The sequence below is a fragment of the Tympanuchus pallidicinctus genome, unplaced genomic scaffold (genome assembly GCF_026119805.1).
Source record: "Tympanuchus pallidicinctus isolate F22 unplaced genomic scaffold, pur_lepc_1.0 scaffold6, whole genome shotgun sequence".
NCBI classification, from domain to species: Eukaryota; Metazoa; Chordata; class Aves; order Galliformes; family Phasianidae; genus Tympanuchus; species Tympanuchus pallidicinctus.
Genome location: NW_026294780.1, coordinates 32,333,852 through 32,349,465, shown reverse-complemented (window position 1 = coordinate 32,349,465; position 15,614 = coordinate 32,333,852).

Here is a 15,614-nt window from a genome sequence, read left to right as displayed (position 1 = left end):
CATTGCATGTGATTAAAACCCTTTTTTGGGTTTTAAAGTGAACGAATATAGAACAAATCTTAAGCAAATGGACTAAGTTAAATCCTTTTTTTTTTTCAACTTGGGTAAGAAATATTTATCATTTTTGCCTTTTAACTGGAATTACTGTAGCACAGAGAAGAATCAAGAGAATATATGATGTATTAAAAAAAAAGAACAAGGGCAGGATAGTTGGACAAAATAAAGCCGTATTTTTTGTTATGGGATTATCTGTTTATCTTCTTCATAGTTAATGAATTAAGATAAATTGTCTTACAAGTATATTGCAATTATCACAAAATGTTCCTATAATGAAGGAATCTTAGATTTTAAAACTGATACATGGTACTAAGACCACCAGTACTATTTTCTCTGTTATGTTATGACTTTCTACCTTATTCTGTCCCTACCTACTGAGATTTTTAAAATTTAACTTTCTTATGAAGATAAATACAGTTTTCCTTAGATGTTCCTCACAGTTATTCTTACACACTTGCAAATCTCAAAGGCGGGAATACACTATTAGTTTGTGTGAATGTTCAACTGCACAAATAAAAATTCTCAGACGTTACTTTTAAAGAAGGTAATGCTAAGTAACAGCTCTTATTTTATAAAGTAACAGTCTGTTACTATCCTTTGGTAATACTAAACTTCAACACTTTTTCCCAGCAAGCTCAGGAAAAAATGGTTCACTCCCAGGTAAGATGGTGAGAATATGATTCCATCAAGAAACAAGAAAAAAATGATGATCTTTTCAGAATCCAATGTATTAATTTACCAAACAATCTTAAAAAGCATGTTTTTAACTCAGAAACAAGAACATTGCAATTTTATCCACACAAACTAACACAATTGCAGATCTGTTCAAGCTTACCTATGAACTTCCTAACACATAAAATCTTTCCCTTCCAGACTGAGCTGCTAAAGATGTCACACTGATGGAAACACAACCACAGAAGTTGCTTCTTTTCATCTAAAAGTCCTGAATATCTGTTGAAGTACTGTGTTATATATTGACTTCAGTTTCTCCCTTCTTTTTTCCTTATAATTTTTTCAGCCTTCTTTATTATTGTGTTCAGAACTTCCTCTTCCATCCTCTTCATTCCTTTCTCATTCCCATCTTCCTCAATTGCTTAGACCATGTTCTGGCAATTTTGTCCTACCTCCCTTGTCTATTCCAATTACTCTGATTAGTGTACATAAAAACAAGGTACATAGGTTGCTCTGAAAGTAATACCTCCTATTTATTCTCATGGAAATTACAATGTTTACAAGGAGTACAATAACATCATTTAACACAGCAAATTCTCAGCTATGAAACACTTTTTTTTCAACACAGTTACAGCCATTAGTTTTGAACTATTGTCAGCAATGAACAAGAACCTACATGCCAAGCTTGTAAAAATCTGAATGGCCATTTGGAATGTAGATTGTTTTCCACTTTGCTGTCATCGCTGCTGAAAAGCACCACTTCTGAAATTCCTCACTGTGTTCACATCCACTGTTTGGTCCCCGTGAGCATAGAACAAGTGTTGATGAATGTCAGTGGGTGCCATTCTCATCTACAAAACAATATTTTTCAATGAAGTCTCTGCCATTAGCTGTGCTTTTTCTCCAGCATTGAACAAGAACATGCCATGCTCATAATTATCTGTGCCAGTGGAAGCAACCCATTGTTTCACAGCTGCTATGATGACATTTTTGCTAGGAAAGTATTGCTGTGCTGTTCGTCTTTCATCAGCCTGAGTAGATTGAAGTCAGAAGGCAATTGATCTGGACAATATGGTGGGTGCGGCAGGACAGTTCAGCCAAGATTGGCAATGTGCTCCACAGTCTTCAAAGTGATACGGAGCCTGGATTTATCTGTTGCAGGAGAAGAGTTGTCTTCTTTGCTGATCAGACTCTGGAAGTTGGAGACTTCAGCTTAGGCAGCATTGCAATGTAGTGGTCAGAATTAATGACTTTTCCAGATTCCCAGAAATTGAGATCACCCCTTAACTATGGCAAAAGACAACACACAAGACTTCATCTGCTGAGGGCTGTGTCTTGAACTTTTTTTTCAATGGGGGACTGACATGTCACCACTCCATAAACTGCTGTTTTGACAACCAGCTCGAAGTGGTGTCACCACATCTCAACACCGGTAATGATGTGATCCAGGAAACTGTCACCTTCAGCCTCATATTGGTTCAATAGGTCCTGACAGACTTGCATATGGTGTTCCTTCTATTCATGTGTGAGCTTTTATGGGATCTATCTCACACAAACTCTGCAATATTCCAGTATTGTCATCATCATTTCAAAAACACTGAAATCAGTAGTCCTCCTTTCTCATTTTTTTCTCCTTATGCTTTTGAATGTGAGGTGAAAACATCTGTGGCTCCTGGAAATTGTGAGGTGTTTGTTTCCTAGCTTCAGTATTTCCTGTATCACTCATTCTTATACTCATTCTAACCACCAGAGTGGGAACTAGTTTTGGTGAAAGGTACTCCTACTGCTTTGTTAAATGGAGCAACGACGAATCCAAAGGGCAGTATCAAAGAAGCAGACCAGAATAATTTTGTTCCTATAGAACAGTGTTTAAAGCACTCTTATAGGATTGCTAATCAGCAAGGTTGGTGTTGACCTTTTGTTGGTTTGTTTGTTTTTTCTACTTCCCACATTTTTTGTTTCCCAGTGACTTTTAGGATTCTCAGGAATGCCATTTTTCCACATCCATTATGTAGGAGAACAGTTTTGTAAGCATCCTCTAAACAAGGCTAATGTGTATGCACACTACATACTCTTGAAAAGAGTAGCATCCCACAAAACACAACAGCAACTACTTTGGTTAAAACTGTTTTCAGAAAAGTTGTGATTCCCTTTTCCTTTGCACAACCAGTTAGTAAAACTTTTTTGGAAAGTTTTATAATATTGTGATGAATCAAGACATCAAAATTCTCAAGACTAGAGAAAGATTATCAAAATTAATAGGAGTGAGGAAAATGAAGAGATCAGAAATACTAATGATAACAAAATGAGAACTAAGAAGCCAGTCCAGGAAAATCTAGAGACTCTCATGCCGGTAATTAGTCTGGTCTGTAATTTAAACAAGTGAAATGATTCCATCAGTTTGTTGTGCAAACAAGTTGAGAACACTCCTCTTTTGGATTGAGTTTTATAAAGAACCCCAAGGCTATTAGGCACCCAAGTCTTATTAATAATCCCAGTATTGCTCTACACCTTTTCAACATCTGAAAAATAATAAAGGCACATTGAGCTGGTATTTCCTGTTTAATGTTCATTATACTTTGAGGAGGTATTGAGAAATAGTTTTTCTCCTGCAGTTATGAAAGAATTATAAAGGTCTTTCCTGAGTGAATGAAATAAGTGCAGATTTTGTGAGTCTATGCCAAAATCTATTTAATTAGGTCATCATTCTTAGGAAAATAATGCACCAGCAGCTTCAGAGAAAGCACAAGGCATGACATATTTGAATTAATTCTATTTAATTAAAGGTGCAACTTCTGAGGGTCTCAGATTTCAGGGGACAATTCGGTTGTTGCTGTAATTGCTGCTGCATATATCTTAGAGCTCAGATTTCTTGTCGCACTTGTTATTCTGCTTTGTGTTAGAAATACAAGGGATGCTCTGAAAGTAATGCCAACCATTTATAATGTCAGCCCACAACATCAGAGGCAGATATGGGTTGTATGGCAATAGAGGCTGAGCCTTCCAACCTATATTCTGTTTCAGTTTGTTGTCACGTGACAGATGGCAGCAGAGGGGCAAAATGGTGTCTGACGTGGAAGTGTGTATGAAGCAAAGGTGTGTCACTGAATTACTCCATGTAGAAAAAATGGCACACGTTGACATTCATTGACATTTGCGGAGTGCTGATGGAGACCAAACAGTGGATGTGAGCACAGTGAGGTGCTGGGTGGTGCACTTCAGCAGTGGCAACAGCAATGTGAGAGGCAAGCCATGTTCATGATAGCCATGCAGATTTGTAGGAGCATGGTGTGCAGGCTCTTATTCATCACTGGCAATAATGCACAGCTAGTGGTGGTGACTATGTTAAAAAAATGGTGTTATGTAGCTGAGAATTTGCTTTGTCAAATAGTGTTATTGTGCTCTTTGTTGTAGATTCCATGGAAATAAATAAGAAGCAGTACTTGCAGAACAACCTACATAATTTCTGTTTGCTGCAAAAACAGTGTGTATGTTTGTAAGGCTGCATTTACTTCTGTTTCTACTGATCTATAAGCACTCTCGCTGTCTTGCTTTGGTGTCTTTGGGAATTGTAATAACAGCTGTACTGAAGGAACCAAATGTGGCAGCACTTACTCCTGGATAACACATATAACATAAAAATCCCTTGTTAGAGTAACTTTTGGAAATGACCAGTTTAGATGCTTTTTCACATAGCAGGATGGAAGTTTCTGAGTTTTGAATAAAAGACCAAAGAAAGTACAAAGAAATTGTATTAGGAGTTAAAATTAAATTGCTTATTATTTAACTTCTTACATATCTTCACAGCAGGGTTACACACAGCATTCTGCATGCAAGTATTTTGGTGGTTCATTTTCTCCCATTGGCTACTGCAGCTTGGCACCAGTCTTCTCTTCAGCACAGATTTGGCTCAGCATTCTCAGTCTTGACCAGAAAGAAAGCAATAACTTCTCTCTGTATTTAATTCACATTTTTTAAAAAACAGGACCATACAAAGAATGAACAGTGGTGGTTAACAATCGGATAAAATATCTGAATATATTTCAAGAAAGGAAAAACAAGCTTTTCACAACAGACAGAACATTTCTGCCGGCTGGATAAGTGCCTCCTTGGAATTACCTGACTTTTGACATCTTGTGAAGAACATGAATGTAAAAAGGAGTTATTTGCCTTATCGTATGTCAACAGGAATAATAGCTTTTAAAGCAATATATGTTGTTCTCACTAATGGTCTATTTCTATATGATAGTTTTATTGCTCAAACAACGAAATTACAAGCATTAAATAGTACTGTATTTAAGAACAAGACAAGTCATAAGGTTTCTAAAACAATAATTCTTTTATGTGGAAATGATAACAGAATAGGTTACTCTTACAGGACAATTTTGAAAGAACAGAATTCCCCATGTAGGGTTTTTCTTTTTCTTTTGAAGATATGAATTTAAATACAAACAAGCCAAAAACAAAGAAAGCAATTTAAAAGATGAGTTCAAAGCAGGCTGCTAGACAAACTGAGGTCTTCCTTTCCAATAAAAGTCATTCCAAACTTGGGATTTTAAGAGCTGGTCTTACTGAACTATATCCAGAAATACTGTAGGTACTCCCATGATATTGTAGGCTCCAAATTAGAGACAAGAGAAAAAGTATTGAGTAGTGTAATGGTGTCCTCACTCCTTAGATTTTATCATTCATTTCTTCTTCTAAATGTATAAAATTACATTTCAAGATGTTCCTTAGGAGAAGCTTGGTGTAATTGCTATGATCCTGTTTAATAATGCCATGAGAAACAAAACAAAATAAAATATCCCTCCTTAAACTGTAAGTCAAAGGCTATCCACATGGAAGACTGAAAAATAATCAGATTTTGCATTCCATCCTTTCAACAATACAACTGCTCTTTCAAATATGCTTTGTTGTTTTCTTTTAATTCACGAAAATTAATCTTATAGATGTAGATGCCAGATTTGCATTAATTAAAACTCCACTGTAGAAGCCAGGCTTAATTGCAATCAAATTTGCTTAATTATGCATGGCAAGAGATTCCCAAATGAGAAAGGTTTTAGTAAGGATTTTTGTTTTTTATACTGACAAAATAAATTGAAATTGTCATTTTTTGTGTTTTATGTAACACTTGTAAATAATTTGTGGAGCACCTTAAGTCTTCTATGTAAAGCAATGTTATTGCTTAAGTAATTATAACAATCTGCATTTTTCATTGTTAATTGTGGGTGTCAGCCTCATTAATTTTAATTTACAGCCTGTAATGAAATTAAGAAAATTTTGTGCTGATCTGCTGAAACTTGTCTTACAGAAAGTTACTTAATAAAACTGAAGTTCAGAAAAGTAAGGAATTCATTCTTGCACTGTCAAGACAAGTAAAAAAATGTTCATTTTTCTCACAAGTTTCACTTCTAATTTTAAATCAATATCTAATAAAGCAATTTGTGTCAGAAAGTTTGAGCAAGTTCAGTCTGCAATTTTTTTTACTTCAAAGAGCAATTACATAGAAAGTAGACATAATATGTAGTTTTATTGCCAACAGATATGTCACTACACTCAAAAAATTTATTATAACCCTATTCTATCACTCATGCATTTTTACTCTCTCTGTACATTACTTGATCAGCCAAGTAACTTAACACACTATGTTCTGAACACTTAAATAGACAAAAATAACACGAAATCACAGGGTAGCACATAAGCACCATGCAAACACAGTTGAGCAAATGGAAATAAGTAGCTTCCATACTTCCGCTACAACTACAAACAAAACAAAACAAAGCTTGAGATTAATGAGTTGAAAATATAATGTCCTATAAACTACTTCTCCTGGACTGGGGGAAGAATGAGCTGTGCTGCAATTCTGATCTTCGCAGCTTATGTGAACACGAGCATGACTGCTACCGTGACCCTCCTTTGCTAAACTCTGCTTGTAAGCGTCAAACAAAGAGAGCTGAAAATCAAGCCAAAGCTTGCATTCAGCTTCAGTTGCTTTTTAAAAAAGACTAAAAAAGTTACTCTTAGATCCATTTGTTACTGCTTGGTGATGACATTTATTACTAGCCTGGGATCCTTAACTTAGACGTTCATCACTCTGTTCACGAAAGAGGATTAAGTTTGTACCTAAGAGGGTAAACTTTAAACTTTTCAACTATATAGGAGAATATAAACTTTCTTATCATTTTTTCATAGTCAACTCAAATCTTTCAAATCTTGTTATTTCCCTTTCAGAGAAAGCTCCAGATTCAAGACAAATAGAATTCCAAGTGCGTTAGTTTCCTGTGATCAAGAATTACTCTACAAGGGAAGTTCAGCTCTCCTGTTTAAACAAATGCTCTCCTTTTTTCATAGGAACAGCACAACAAAAGCATAAAGAACCTTCAAGATTCATTCTAAATTGTTAAAATAACAATTATTTCTTGTGAAGAAAAGAATCAACTAATGCATTCAAGATTACAATGTAGTACTAATACAGATTTACTCTTTGAATGATCTTATATTCTTTTATCTCAGTAAGGTGTTTCTGAATATCTGAATTATTAAAAACTGTTAAAAAATTAACATTTTAACAAAGTTGATAGGACAAGGGGAAATGGCCTCAAGTTGTGCCAGGCTAAGTTTAGGCTGGATATCGGGAAACACTTCTTTACAGAAAGGGTTGTTAAGCATTGGAGTAGGCTCGCCAGGGACGTGGTTGAGTCACCATCCCTGTAAGTGTTTAAAAACCATTTGGCTGTGGTGCTCAGGGACATGATTTAGCAGCGGGTTGTTAGGGTAGTATGGTTAAGTTGCAGTTGGACTTGATGATCTTTGAGGTCTTTTCCAACCTGAGCAATTCTATGATTCTATGATTTTAAAAATATGAAATTATATTTTAAATTTTAAAAGGGCTTCACACCCTTATAAATACATAAATAAATAAATACAATATCTACAGTACTGATATTCAGGATAGCTGAAAAGCATTGAGATCTCAAAGACAAAATTCCAGTGTGATAAAAGTTTCCAGTCAACTCTCTTTTGAGCTTGAACAAAATAATAAGTATCCAAGAACAACAAATTCTGTTAACCTAAGGCCATGTATGTTTTATTTCTCTAATATTTTATCTTTTTTGTGATAATAGGAAAGTAAATGCTAAACATACAGCAGTGTCTAGAGGCCGATGTTTTAAAGTTCAAATAGTAGAAGGAAGACTTTTTTCATTCTATTGTCTCACACCTAAAATTCAGTCATGTATTATTTACCTTCTTCCCAAATGCACTCACTTCAACATCAAGATTCCTCACAGGACAAATTGATTTCTCTTTCCTCATAGCCAAAATGTTGGTGTTTTTTTTTTGTTTGTTTGTTTTGTTTTTTCCTGTACAATTTTGAAATTTCTACAAAATTTAACTTAGTAAGAATCTCTGCTTGCATTTTCTGTGGCTTCCTTATTTACATTTGCCTGTTAATATATTCATGCTTTTTCTTTTCAAACTTCATCCTTTCAAACTAACTTTCCCTTCCTCTGTTCTGCTGAGTTTGCATCATTGTCCCAGTCATGCAAGAAAATAGAAAGATATGGCTTAATTAGACTTCAGCTTTATTAATTTAATGTATCTGGGGAGTATCCAGCAGCAACTTCTACAATCCAGGTCATAAATTTTTCATTAATTATTTTCTCTTATAGGAGGACTGCCATCAACATCCAGTTGTTCTGGTAGCAGGCCTTGGCAGATGAACCACCACTGCCTTCAAATGACAGTAAGGAAATTTTCTCTTTATGATAGGCATAGAGAGCCCTACTTCCAGTTATCACCTCCTTTTGAGGATGCTTTCAGTTTTGTCTTTCTCCAGCAATGGCTTACCATGCAAACAGATCTTATGTGGTAGATCAAGTAACTGAGATATATTTTAACCTATAAGAGAGCATATGATGGAAGGTACAATTTTAGCTATATGCCCTACACAGATTTACGAGATTGGATAGCTGATCTGAGCTATCCACAAGGGTTTCCTCCACATGGATGGCAGATCTCCAAAGTCTGTGACGGAAGGTGAAGGTGATGCTTAAAAGAGTTAGACATCATTTCCCAAGGTAGTGTACTGAAAGAACAAAACAAAACAAATAATTGGATTCTGGATCCAATTATGGCATTGCAGATTTCTCCTCAGAACCTCCCTTTTTCTCATCCTTATATTCTCAGGGCTCCTTCCTGTTTTCATGTTTAATGGAAAATATTTGTTGTGAATTTGCATATCATTCTATTTAATTGGTTTTAAGAGGTATTCACTGTTATGATCCTTTAAATACTTACATTATGCTTTGGATAAAAATTTATTACATGATATAAAATATAATGCAGAAAATCCTGAAGGAACAGAAATGACAGAAATGGAAAAGTTGTGGGTAGTAGTTGTTGATTTCTTAGCATGCAAAGACACTTCTCAAATACATAAAAATTTTTAAAATATGCATATAGTTCACTCATATTACATATTATATGATATTGTATAAATATGTTATATGAGGGATGCTCCAAAATTAATGCCTCCTATTTGTTCAAGTTGCCTACAAAGTCAGAGGAGAACCCTGTTGGTATGGCAGCAGAGGTTGAATCTTCCCACCAATAAATATTCTGTTACATGTTGTTGTCACGTGACAGATGGCAGCAGAGGGGCAGTCTGACAAAATGGCGTCTGACATGGAAGTGTATATGAAGCAAAAGTGTCCATGCAGAAAAAATGGCACACATTGATATTCATTGACACTTGCAGGGTGTTGATGGAGACCAAGCAGTGGATGGGAGATAGTGAGGCAATAGGTGGTGCATTTCAGCAGTGGCAACAGAACGGTGAAAGACAAGCCACGTTCAGGATGGCCATGCAGATTTTTACAAGCATGTATGCAGGTTTCCACTCATCAGTGGCCAAAATGCATAACTATTGCAGTGACTATGTTGAAAAACAGTGTTATTGAGAATTTGCTCTGCCAAACAGTGTTCTTGTGCTCTTCGTAACTGGTGTAGCTTCCATGGAAATAAACAGGAGGCATTACTTTCAGAGCAACCAATATGTAACACATATAAAATAAAATATATACCTATATATAAAATCATTGGCACCTGATTCAAATAATTTGTGATCTGAACAATTGAAAATTATCATGGCAGGGGAGGAAATAACCAAGAAAATGTGAAAGGAACCGCTGTGCTTGTATTCTGCTCTAACTAATCAGTTCTGCATTTAATCTCTTGTGAAACATGTAATCTTTAGTCTTTAAGCATGCAGATGCTTACCTAGTAATAGCAGTGTTTTGTGAGGCACACTTCGGTAGTGCATATAAAAATATTACAAATCTGAAACCCTGGGTCTATATTTCTTACATTTTGACAGTTACCAGCATGGGAAGAGAAACATTCTTGACTAATGTTGATATCTTCATATACCCTGTATAAAACAAGCTTAGCAGAGTACAAATTTGTCCTGGATATATAAGGAAGAATATCAACAACTTTCTTTTCACTTGGGCTGGCATTTAAACATATTTTCCTGTCATTTTTCTTTCTGTTTTCAAAACTGTTGGACATTAATGACTGTGGAAGGTGAGTGAGCAGCAGAAAAACTAAAAAGAAAGAGAGAAAGGGGGAAAGAACAAGTAGAAGGAAAAAAAATCTTTGGAAAGGAGGACTGGCATTTTTCTTTAATTCTTTAATTATCAGTAGGTACACTGATAAAGAGTCCTATTTCAAAACTGTGACTTAATGACAAGTTGATGTGTAATACTTTGCCTGAAGACCCAGACAACATCGTTAAGAGAGAGACAAGTAAATTGTAGGTAAGAAATAAAAATAAATGTTTCCACACCTCTGACATAACTGTAAAAGTTAAAAGGCTACTGATAAATTGGAGACAAATGACTATTGTTCTGGCAGAATACAAAATCTTAACTCATTTTCAGATAACAATATTGCCAGCTCTTGCAATTTTATTGTTAGTCTCATGATATTTGATGCTTTTCTTAAAGACCCAGTACCTAGATTTATGCTAACTAAAAGGCTATTAACTTTCATTAAAAATATCATGTTTCCAGTGTTCCCAGTCCTGATAACTAAGCAGAAAAAACTAGAACATTTCCTAAAACTGTAAATGGTAGAAGCCAAACAAGTTATTAAAAAAAAAAAAAAAAGCAAAATAAAAATGAATTCAGGAAGTTTTACTCATGATTTCTGCATATTTGGCAGTGCTATATCAAATATAATTAAGTTATAGATTTATTAGATAATAAAAATTGCAAACCTGATAAGAAGATTCTGTTCTAAAAAAGCAGAACATGATGAAAATCAGCCAAAAATGAAATTGAGAAAGATTTCAATTAGCATAGGAAATTTTTACTTTTTGTTGCCTTTAATGAATGGTTCTTCATAGCTTTCCAACAACAACAACAGAAGACTAATTTTAAAAACTTGTTTTCAGAAACTCTCTTGCTCTATTGGCAGCAAACCCAACGTACAAATATAATTTTCACCTCTCCTGTCCATCACCATTTTAAAAAACCTCAGGCTTCGGGGATTTGACATTGTTCAAGTGGCATAAGGCCACACTGCTAAAAAGACAAATTGAATAAGCATTATTTCTATTTGTTCCAGTTTTATTAAATTTTAGTCAGCCAGTCACCAAATGCAATCATTAATCTGATCCCAAATGCCTTTTGATAGAGACAGTCACTAAAATAACATGTCATACAAACCAACACTGCTTTTTGCTACACAGTCTTTTCTGACGTGAGTATAGACATGTGAATTGTTCAAACATCATGCAAGTTATGAAATCTATTCATGCTGTTTTGACAAAGGGATGAGAGCCCTGGAAACAAACTATACTATATATTTCAGTCCACTGAAATGATGAGTATGACCTCAACAGAATGTGCAGCTTTATTGAGATTTACAAGAAATCAAACCAATTACCTATATTGGTACTTTTTAAGCTTCAAAACAAATTGACAAATAAGCACACATACAGACACACGTAGACAAAAACAACAAAAAACAAACAAAGAAATACCATAAAAACGCTGCAATTCATAGACCTCCTCCTGTCAAATGAGTACCTTTTTCTGTTATTACTTCTTCTGCAACATTTTGAGTCATTCAAAATCTCTAATTTATACTCACCATAGTTAACTACAGTACCATATAAGTTTCCAGAGCATGTACAAATCTTTTTAATTATCATGGCAATATTCTGATGCCTGCACTCTCTGGGCACATCTATTTTTGCTGCATTGACACCATAGTTGATCCTTACCACATGACGTTTTGGACATGACCACAGAAAGGCTGAGGTTGAAAGGGACCTCTGGAGACCATCTGGTCCAGCCCTCTGCTCAAGCAGGGCCATCTAAAGCTGTTTGCCCAGGACCATGTCCAGTCCGTGTTTGAAGATCTCCAGGAAGGAAAAATAGTCACAGTATAAGTTCTTCATCTATATTTGCTTATCAGTGCCTAAAAGCCTTATAAGACTTAAACCAGAGAAATCTGGTAATTCCATGACCAAAACCAGATAGCTAACTAAAAAAATATCATAGTCATCAAATTTGGTAGTTAAATCAAAACTCCAGTTCTGTAGGCTGTTGTAGCTATACTGTCAACAGAGTACTGCTGAGATAAAGCCCAAATTCCCAGCTATCAGTCATATATTCTAGCCAAAGCAATCCATACATTCTACCTTGGTCTGTAACACTTCAGCCCCAGTAAAATAATGGCTGGGAAAGCTTCAGAATAAATTATAGCTTCTTGCCCCAGGTAGCTCCAGCATCTTGCTCTGGCTTCACCCTCTAAGTATGCTTGGAGAACTAATTATCCTTTCACTTTTTCCCAATTACAATTAATTAACAGCAGTATTTTATCTATGACTTTTCTGAGTAAGACTGAGAACATCTTTATGGCAGGAATCGTAAGTCCTTTCCATCTACCAAGAAGAGGACAAATTTTTTGTAGATCTACTGGCCATGCACTGTCCATAACTGTGTTATTCTGTCCCAGTTATTCTGATCACTGTCTGATCGCCACTTTCAGGGATAAGGAGAGAGAAGGAACTCCGCATTTACTATATTCCACCACTGGTGAGACTTTCTGGAATCAGAGCATCCCTTATCATCAACTTCTTGTTTCATCTACCTGCAAATATACTATCTGGATATTGTTTCTCAGTCCTTGTAACCCCTTTTCTCTCTGGACTCTACTGGAATCAAATAGTCTTCCCTTCCTGAAATACTCCTTCCTGAGGTAAACAAAACATCATAAGCACTCTCTGTTTCTTTCCCTCTTTGAGCAGTGTTTTCTTACACAAGACTCCACAAGGGAATGGGTTAATGTGGCTGACCTAGAACAGTTTTGCTCTCTTGCTCTCTCTCTCATAGGGCTTTAAGGGCCTTAAGACAAAGAGACAAAGGCACTTGATCTCTTGGAAGGGATCAAGTAGTAAAACTGTGCTTCGTGGAAAAGGTTTACAAAGTCTTCTAATCTTAGTTTAAATCTAAAATTTCAAGAATCATCCTTTTCCTGTCTTTTCATCAATTAGAAATAAGATACGCATAGATGAAAATTAGATTTCTTGACATTTGTTACTAAAGAAATAAAGATAGAAAGCACAAGAATTGTCTGAATTATCCTAGAAGCTATAAATATTTCAGCACCGTGAAAGAAATAACTTCAGAAAGCTCCTTCTCCTTGCTATTTTTATGAGAAGATACACTGCTTTTGTTTGAAAGTGAAAATTCTTCACAAAAATATTTGACCATCTCAGCAGCTTAAAAATAAATCACAGTGTATCTTTAACAATCACAGCATTTCCCGAGAACCTGGACACTGTCAGCATCTTTCTTATATTTTTTTGAAGTATTTAGGGGAGGTCTTGAGAATTATCATTTGTTACAGTGACTGAAAATCAAGTAGACAAAAAATAGTGGAACATCTGGGAAATTATAAATTGGCAAGAGAAAAAACAACAAGCTTTCTGTAACAGAAAATTGTGCCTCACTAATGCGTTAGAAAGTTCTGAAAATATTAATAAGACAGTAGATGAACGTGACCCAGTGGACATAATTTACTTGGATTTCAAAAAGCTTTAGAAAAGGTCCCTCATAAAAGAATATTAAAGATAATAAATAACAATGAAGTAAGGGGCAAAGGCTTGTCATGGATTAAAAAGTGATTAAATGATAGGAAATAAATAGTTATAACCTCAAAGAATAGATATATTAATAACTGCGTGTCTCAGGGGTTAGTGCTACAATTGAGTTAATAAGTTTTTTTCATCATTTGGAAGAGTAAGTGGATTGCAAGGTGGCCGAGTTTGCTGATGGCAATGTACTATTGAACACGTAAGCTCTTATATAACCTTCTAGTCATCATGTCAGTCTGAAAAGCAGTCTGTACCAACCTGAAAATCACTGAGGGCAGGAATCCCAGTGAGTACCACAACAGGATGTTAATTACCAGCAGTCTGAGGCGGAAGGAAAAAATAATAATTTGTCTGCATATGAGATGATCAGCTTATTTCAAGACTCCAGTAATGACTGGTTACTTTCTGGCTAATCTTAGTTAGGAAGTGGAACAGAGAAAAGTGTTCACTAGGCCACCATTCTGACATTTTTCTATGACATGCACTCCGTAGACAATCTCCTGTAAAATATGGAGTTTTTCTGCACAGTTGAAGAAAGTTGAAATCATAGGACTCAACAATCGCATGTTAATCCTATGAACAGAAACTTTGATTTTAATTTATTTCATTTATGGTTAACTTTGAGTGTTTATTAGCCATAGCATCATGAGTGATCTCATGCAATAGCTTTTCACCTTACGATAGAAATCAAGGAAAGACATTAGCACCAGAACTAAATATTCTGGTTAGAGATTTCACTATTCATAAACTATTCCTATTGTCCATCAGTAAGGATCAAGTATTCCAAGTCTTAGTCCCAGGAGTTTCATATCCCCAAAGAACTGCACTGGTTGATCCATCAGAGAGTTTACTGGAAAACATGACAGTTATAGTGATGTTCAAAACAAGCAGTTCCATTCAGTGTCAGAAAACAAATAGTCCTACTCATTACCAACAATAACCTCCTATGGAAAACAGTAATAACTGAGGAGTTGGAGTGGGTCCAGGAGAAGGCCACAAAGATGATCAGTGTGCTAGAACACCTCTCCTATAGGGACAGGTTGAAAGAGTTGAGATCTTCAGACTGGAGAAAAGAAAACCCCAGGGGGACCTTATAGCGACCAGACAGTACCTGAAAGGGGCCTACAGGAAAGCTAGGGAGGGACCTTTTATAAGGGCAGGTAGCAATAGGATGAGGGGAAGTGGCTTTGAACTGGAAGAGGGTAGATTTAGACTAGATATTAGGAAGAAATTCTTTACTGTGCGGTTTGTGACGCACTGGAACAGGTTGCCCAGAGAGGCTGCAGATCCCTCCTCCCTGGAGGCATTCAAGGCGAGGCTGCATAGGGCTTTGAGTAACCTGGTCTAGAGGGAAGTTCCCCTGGGGGGTTGGAACTAGATGATCTTCTTAAACATCCATCCCAGTCCAGATATTCTATGATTTTATGGGTATTCAATGCTAGGATCGAAATAATTCACAAAGAAGCCTTTTTCTTTTCTTTCTTTCTTTCTTTTTTTTTTTTTTTCTTTTTTAACTAATTCTATTCCTTTTTTCCCAAGTATAAAGCATCAGACCCAAATGCATTAATCTCCCACAGGACATCTCCAAAAAAGAAAGGTAAATGTGCATTGCTAGTAAACGTAAAATGCATTACATTCTTTCAGACACAGATTATCCAGAGTGGAATAAAACTTGATCTACTGAAAGAGAAAAGTTACTTTCCAGATCTTTCCATGA